We start from the raw sequence: 7,860 nt of genomic DNA, 5'->3' as shown, positions 1-7,860 counted from the left end.
AATAATAATTCAAACTTTTATAATAATTGATATGTTATAAAATGTTCAATTACTAATGTCCAATAATCGATATAAAATTATGGGAAAAGTAACAATAACATTAAATTTTGAAAAATTATAATTTAATTATTAAATTTTATGAAAGTGATAAATCAGTCACCTAAATCTATTTTTTGTTACAGACGTAATAAACAGCTGACGTGACTTATTAGGGTGCCACATTGGATATGGTCCCACCATTAAATTTTTATTTTCATTTTCTTTTAATTTTTATTATTAATTTTCTAAATAAATACAACTAAACCTCTTTTTTTTTTGTTTAATATTCTCTTCTCCTTTCTCTGTATTGTCAAAATTTTCTCTGTTCTGATGCAACCTAGAAACAACAACAAAAAACCCAAAAATCAACGTCGGACTGTTGCGCCGATTTGCCAACGGTGGTCGAAAAACTCCAAATTCTTATTTAGTATATTTTTGATCCTTTGAACATGAATTCGGAGTCGGATTCTCCAAAAATCACCCCGAACTACTCGAATCTATGCTTAAACGTTCAAACTTCTCCTTGCCCGATCTCGAAATCCGACCGTCGAATCAGTCTGATTCCAAGGTATGTTGTTTTTTCCGACCTCTTTTACATTCCTACCATTCAAATTTCTGAGATGACTACCCAAGACCTCAAAACTAGCCTCAACGTTCCTCTTATTTTTTTTCTTTTTTAATATTTTTTCTTCTTTCTTTGATTTTGTTTCCTTTCTCTCCGTTGCAGGCTTCCACTTGGTTTTCCTTTTATTGTTCATTTTGCATTTTTTGTGTTGTTGTTGGTGTGAATTTTTTAGTTGTTGAAGGTGTGGTGAGGATGTGTTTATGGTGGCGATGGTAAATAGAGTGATTATGAGGGGGTTTGGATTTGACAATAGTGGTAATGTATGGCGGTTGGTTAACCGGATAGTGGTGGTGATTAGTGTTAAGAGAGGTTAATGATGGTGTGGTTAAGAGAAGAACAAATTCAAAGTTTTTTAATCTTTCTGAAAAAAATGAAAAAAAAAAGAGGAGCTATAAGAGGTTGAAGCGGGAAGCGGAGTTAACAAGGACGAGGTGGTTGAAGCAGGAAGCGAACATGGCCGGTTTGAAGAGGTTAGTATAATGAGTTCTGAGATACCCACTATGATTTCCCTTTCTTCTTCTTCTTCTGGTTGGTCATGTCGAACGTGGTTAGTTAACGGAACATGTCACCTGTCCCGTTAGGCCTGTAACGGAAAATGTTAATGGGTGACTGATTTGTCGCTTTTCAATAACGTTAATGATTGTTTTGTTATTTTCGTAAAGTTTAGTGACTAGTTGTAACTTTTCAAAGTTTAGTGTTTGTTTTGTTATTTTAATCAAAGTTGAGTGACTGTTGGTGTACTTTACCCTAAAATTAAAATAGTAAAATATTAATATTACTTCTAATTATTTATTTTTTAAAATTTATTTAATCAATACCAGCACAATATCAAACTTCTTGATACAATGTCAGAACTACCCATAATCCCTCCTCAACTCTTATATAGGAGAATAAAGGTGCTTCAACGCTCTCGAATCGACATCTTCCTGTACTAGCAACAATACTGATGCCAACCGAGCTAAAGACTTAATCGATAGCACAATATCAAATTACCAATTATACTATTTCTTTATATGGTTCAGACTTAATCTTGTAACGATGTTACGTGCTTGTAACTTTTTTTATACAATATTGGAATGAGATGGGTAGTACGATTTGAACCCGTGTTAAACGCATGTCTGATAAGAACTTTAATCAACATTCCATACAAGTAAAGACAACATTTTTTTGAAGTTGTAATCTTTTATTTTCCATGAGAAACTATTGTAATCATAATAATAGCAACAATAAATTACATTAGTAGTCACTCAACTATTAGTAAATTTCTTTTTAGTAATTTAACTATGAAAAGTTATAAAATGATTATCCAACTATTAGTGAATTTTGGTCATCCAACTAGGAAAAGTTACAAAATTATCACCCAAATATTCAATTTTGTCTTTTTTTCTTTATCATTAGCTAGCTAATAGTGACAACTTTTAAAATTAGAATAATAACAACTTTAACTCTCAACATTTATAAATTATGTCAATTAAGTCTTGATTCTAAAAATATTTAAGCCTCAACATTTATAGATTGTGTAAGTTGATCCTTTTTTTGAAGTTTTACTTTTATTTTGAAGGTTAATTTTAAAAGAATAAAAAAGATGAAAATTATTATCTTGAATTTTGGGTGTTTTCAATTTTTGTATATTTTCAATAAAATTTAGCTAATAAGTTTTTTTTTAGCTTTTTAGGTGAAAGGGCCACAAAGAAAAACAAAAGTACAAAAATAAAAATAAAAAACACAATATGTAAATGTTGAGGATTAGATTTTAGAATCAAGACTAAATTGGCACTATGATATCCCTAACTAACTTCGAGCTAGGAGCGATTACCAAGTTGGGTTAGATATACTTGACAATTTTAGAAATAGATAAAATAAGAATTTTTGAGTGTTAGTATAGAAAGTAGTTAGAGCCGATAGAAAATTAAAAATACTCTTGAAATAAGAGAAATAAATCTAGGGTATGGGCTTACTTGTAAGAGAATAAAAATATTGGGGCAAAAGTAAGAAAATTAAAAATTTGAAATGATTGCATTGAATTGAAAGAAAAGGAGGAGTGGCTAGAAGTGAAATTTTACCAAAATAAAGTATGATTCATGGATGGTATAATAGAGAAAGTTTGAGGATTAAATGGTAATTACTCAAACAAGATAATTATGGAAAATGTAATGATTAAGGACTAAAATGAGTAAAAATATGATTGGTGGGTCATTTTGATAATTATCATTTAATTATTAAATGAATTAAATATTTTTATTAGACCATCCTTTCAATTTTTTATTACAAATAGGTCATTTCCACCAATTTTAAGCCTTTTAAGCTTAATTTCTCCAATTTCTTTCATGAATCCTTAGTGAAATCAATAGTGCAGCCTAGTAATCACCATAGGGTGAGTTTGGATGGACAATGCATTTAGTTGTGGTTAGTGTAAAAACAACGGTGGCGGTGAGATTAGATACTATAGCGATATTGTAGCGTGAGACAAAAAGTAAGCTAAATGCACCGCACCGCATCTCACCACCTATCCAAACTCACCCTTAATTTCATGAAAAGTGTATCAATAATTGTCTTGAAGGAGAGAGAAAATAAAAACTAGGGTTTGATTACAAGTGATTAAGGTAAGAATGGTAAGTTTCATCATGAAATTCATGTTAGTTTCATTTAAATAGCATAGATATGTTATTTGATTATGATTTTAACAAGTAAATGTTATATGTTTTGATATGGAAATGAAGAAAAGAGAAGAAAAGTGAAGGATTAGTTAGGAAAAAAAAGCAAGGAAGTAACCAAAGAGTGAAGGATGAAGAAAATATTTCATCCAAGCCTTGGTTGTAAATACTTCAAGAATTTTAATTTATTTAATTTTAATCTAAGTATAAATTATGTTAAAATAGTTAAATTAATTAAAATATTTTAGTATTATATGCAAAAAAGAAGAAAATAATAAAAATGAAGTAATGATAAATATAGTTTGAATTACGATTATGTAATGAATTGATTTGATATATTGAAATAATAGTAAAAGGATTAAATTGTGAAGTTTGCAAATTGGTTATGAAAACTAAATTTATGATAAATTGGAATGTGAATGAAGTGTAAAGAATTAATGAATGTATGAGTAGTGAAAATGGGGTTGAATTACAAAGTATAGTGACTTTTTTTTATAATAAGGACTAAATTGTTTTCAGTGAAAAATTTAAATTGTTTTCATTTGAATGAGCGGATGAGATAGAATAAATGTATTAAAAGCCCATGTAGACAAGATGAGAACTAATAAGATATGAATGAAATGCCATTAGGAAATCCTATGCGCGCAAATGAAAGTGGCACTTCGGTGCAATCGAAATGTGGCACTTCAGTGCAATACAATGATTGTTCCGTATATCTTATATGTTTTATTTAGTCTACAATGGGCAATACCAATAAAACATGGTAAGAGAAAATTTTCAATAGATCCGGTAAGTGATTTAAGCCTTGTGAATTGATCATTATTTATTAGTATTGGCTTTATGAAATTATACATATTCTACATTAATTATACTTTAAATAGAAAGTTTAATTCTTGTAGTACTTAATAAGCTATCACAAGCTTAACGTGTTATGTTATAATAAACATCGATAATGGCAGTAGAATGACTGCAAAACAATAAGAAAAGAAAAATAAGAACACACAGATTTTACGTAGAAAATCCTTTTGGAAAAAACCACGGGTAGAAGAGGAGAAATTCACTAATGTTGAAAAACGAATGATACAAGAGGAGCTCTGACTAAATCTATTTAAGAGTTTAAAAACCTTCTGTAATCAAAGTGAAATAGAAGAAGAATAGTTCTATACGAATTCAACTTGTGTTGTATGGTCCGTATTGTAAACCCCAGTCCAGTTTTATGCTTAATGGGGATCTGTGGCAGGCTATGGCTTCGGGCCTGGTAGATTCTTTTCTTTATTGAAGATTGATTAGTTGGGTGAGAGTCTATAATAAAAATTTAATCACGAATTCTGTCTAGTGGTATGTGTGGATGTGGATATGAGAATTGCCTTTGTTTGTGTTTATGGATTATCACTATTGTTATGTTTGAATATGAGTTTATATTACTAAACATTCTAACCTTGGTATGAGTCGAAATAAAGCAACGGAGTATGTGTGGTATATCACACAATAAAAATAATCACCCACAACCATATAATTCGGGATATTATTGGTTATAGAATAGGAAATTATTTTTATTTCATCAAAATAAAGCAACTATACCAAGTGTTATAGTCGGAATATGAGTTGTGGTTATTCTGGGGTAGGAAGTGTAAGAATAATAAGAAATTGTAGAGCAAAGCATCGGATCCAAGGTAAAAAGTTGGGCTTTCGGGTTATCGAAGATAATGAAGAGTTTATGAAACATTGTTTTTTTTATTTATTTGATTTTTTTGGCATGGGGTGGCATGTGAAAACTCCTCTTATTATTGAATTTAATTCAGGTGTAGTCTTGAAGTGGTTGTTAAATAAGGAAGTTAGACCGTGGTTGTTGCGGAATCTATTTATAGGTATTGATAGGAGTATCAACTAGATGGTTAATGTTACATTCTCTGTGGTTAAGAAAAAAGGCAATAGTATGGCTGGGGCTTTGGCTATTGCTGGGGTGAGAAGATTAGAGTTATGTAAAGCTTGGTGATGATATATTTTTTTATTAGACATAAGGAGTTAGTTCTGATGTTGGATGTTTTGTTCCTTGTTTATTCAGGTGTTATTCAATTTTGACTAGAAATGTGGTTGGTTTTTCCCAACGCCTTTCTGGTATCATGTATGGATATTGATGGAGAAAAAAAAAGTAATGTTTGGGTTTGTCCTTTATTTTTATTGTGTTTTTGTTTTCCATGAATTTACAATTTCATTAAATCTATACTTGAGGCTTGTCGAAACCATTTTTATTTTGAAAAACGGGGTCGACTTTTAAAACAAAAATAGAGTCACCTTGAGATTAATCATTTTAATAAAACATTTTGATTTATTAAAATAATGATTTTGGTCTACAAAATTTGAGAATACGGGCTCGGGAGTCGGTTGCACACAAGGAAGGATTAGCACCCTCGTAACGCCCAAAAATTAATACCTAATTGGTTAATTAACGTCCTAAGGTCAAAAATTTGAAATGATTTTAAAATACGATCCTCTTTAAAAACCTGAATAAATCGAATTTGATGTTAAGACCTCCTTGTCCCGAAGTAATAAGATGTCACATCTAGTAAGTTAGGATACGACATTTTAACCCTCGAAACTAAGCTTGTCTCATGCATTAAAGTTTAAAAAGGATATTCGATTATCTGGATCAAAAAAATCGAAACCCAATAAGTTAGGGTACGATTTTCTGAAAGCTCCAAAGTATCGAATATTGCCTTATTTTTAAAAGTTTTCTGTTTTAAAATTGGGGAAAATTGATGCAATATTAAAACGATGCATAAAAACTTTGATAAAAAAACGACAATATGAAAATACAAACAAACAATTTATAAAACACATAATGGCAATTATTTAAATACTAGCATCAATAATCAAAGACCAATGAATTTAAAACAAAGAGTATAAAATAAAAAAAATATAAGGCAAAATAAAATGTAAATAAATTTAAAAATAATGAATTTGAAAATGAATAATAAGGAAAAAGAAATTTGAAATCAACAATATACAAATCAATAAATAAATTATATATAAAAAAGTAGGTAATATATGTATAAGTTTGGAATAAATAATATATAAAAATGAAAATAGGTAATATATAAAGTAATAATATATAAATGAGTTTAAAATAAATATTGTGTAATAAGGAATTTAGAACAAGTTATACACAAAACATCTTAAAAATAAATGGTATATAAAATAGATAGTATAAAAAAATTGCAATTGATAATATATGGAAAAAATTTAAAGCAAATAATCAAACAATTTAAAATGGATGATTTATAACACGAGTTTTAAAAATAAACAACATGTGTGAGATAATATTAAAAACAAATAAAGTATATAATTAATGAAAGAAAATAAAAGAATGATAAGAATGGTTAAATGAATGAACAATATGTAAATAAAAAAGTTGATGGATAAATAAACGAATAAAAGTAAAAGAATTATTAATGATTAAACAATTGAATGGATAAATAAAAAAGGTTAAAAAAAAATGCTTAAGTCAGCCTAACTCTCACAATATGAAGATTCAACGAAATTCCTCCACCAAAATCCAACTCAAATGAAAGCAACTTAAAAAGAAACGAAGAACAAAATAAGAACAAGCCACAGAAAATAAGAATGCAAGAGAGGGAGAAATTTGAGTGAATGCTCTTAAGAATTATTATTGCTCCAAACTCAAGTGTTTTACAATGAAGGGAGAGGCCTCTATTTATAGTTGAGCCTCCCCAAATGTAACGGTACAGATCAATTACATCAATGGCTAAGATTAAAGGGTATCTATAAATTAAATCTCTAAGATTACAAAATCATATCCTCTAAGATTGCATATCATATCTAAGATTGCATATCCTTGAAGATTATGTTTCCATATGCGTCAAGCTTGTAGATAGACCTTCAACCTTTTCAAGTAATGGGCCATTCCGATCGGGCCAAATGATATAATTTTGGACTGGACTTGGACTTTGATTTATTATTTTGGGTTTTTTTTTTGTGATCCCGAGCTAAATTGACCTATTACAAGGCTTTTGGGTATTACATGTCGAAATTGATTATTGATTAATATCATCGTGGTTTGCTGTGGTTTATGTTCTCATGAGATTTGTTTTTTTCAATTTGGAAGAAGTTTCATTGAAATTGAAATATGAGCAAATGCATGAAATTTGCAACCTCGAGAGAAAAAGGGTGCAAATTTTATATCATCTTGGATTTAATGATTAAAATATTGATAAGATATTTATTTTTCTCTCTCTAATTTTATATGTAGCATTTGTAAATTTTTATTTTATTATCAATTATAACTTTCTTTTTTAAAAAATCAAACAATTTGATATTGTAAATTAGTTTAAAAATCAAGAAATCAAATGAATGATTGGTGTTAGATCCTAAAATGGGGAGAATTAGTGTATTTCAAGGTCTTATTATTTGTTTCTTTTGATGATTGAAATTTGTATGTTTTGATTATTTTGTTAAGAAAATCAAGACATTTCATAGTAACATTATCATTACTATATATCTTTTAAAATATAAATTTCTCAT

The 7,860-nt window shown here is 28.8% G+C and overlaps 1 long non-coding RNA gene across 1 annotated transcript; it reads left to right on the top strand.

Moving 5' to 3' along the window:
* The first annotated feature begins 346 nt into the window (after positions 1 to 346).
* Positions 347 to 1,404, top strand: LOC105762334 (uncharacterized). Its single transcript, XR_001123843.2, has 2 exons — positions 347 to 607; positions 767 to 1,404. It is a non-coding gene; the product is annotated as an uncharacterized LOC105762334 (long non-coding RNA).
* The last annotated feature ends 6,456 nt before the right edge of the window (positions 1,405 to 7,860 follow it).

This window comes from Gossypium raimondii, chromosome 12 (assembly GCF_025698545.1).
Source record: "Gossypium raimondii isolate GPD5lz chromosome 12, ASM2569854v1, whole genome shotgun sequence".
In the NCBI taxonomy this organism is placed as follows: domain Eukaryota; kingdom Viridiplantae; phylum Streptophyta; class Magnoliopsida; order Malvales; family Malvaceae; genus Gossypium; species Gossypium raimondii.
The sequence above is the reverse complement of the archived record's forward strand: the minus strand, read 5'-3'. Positions and strand labels throughout refer to the sequence as shown.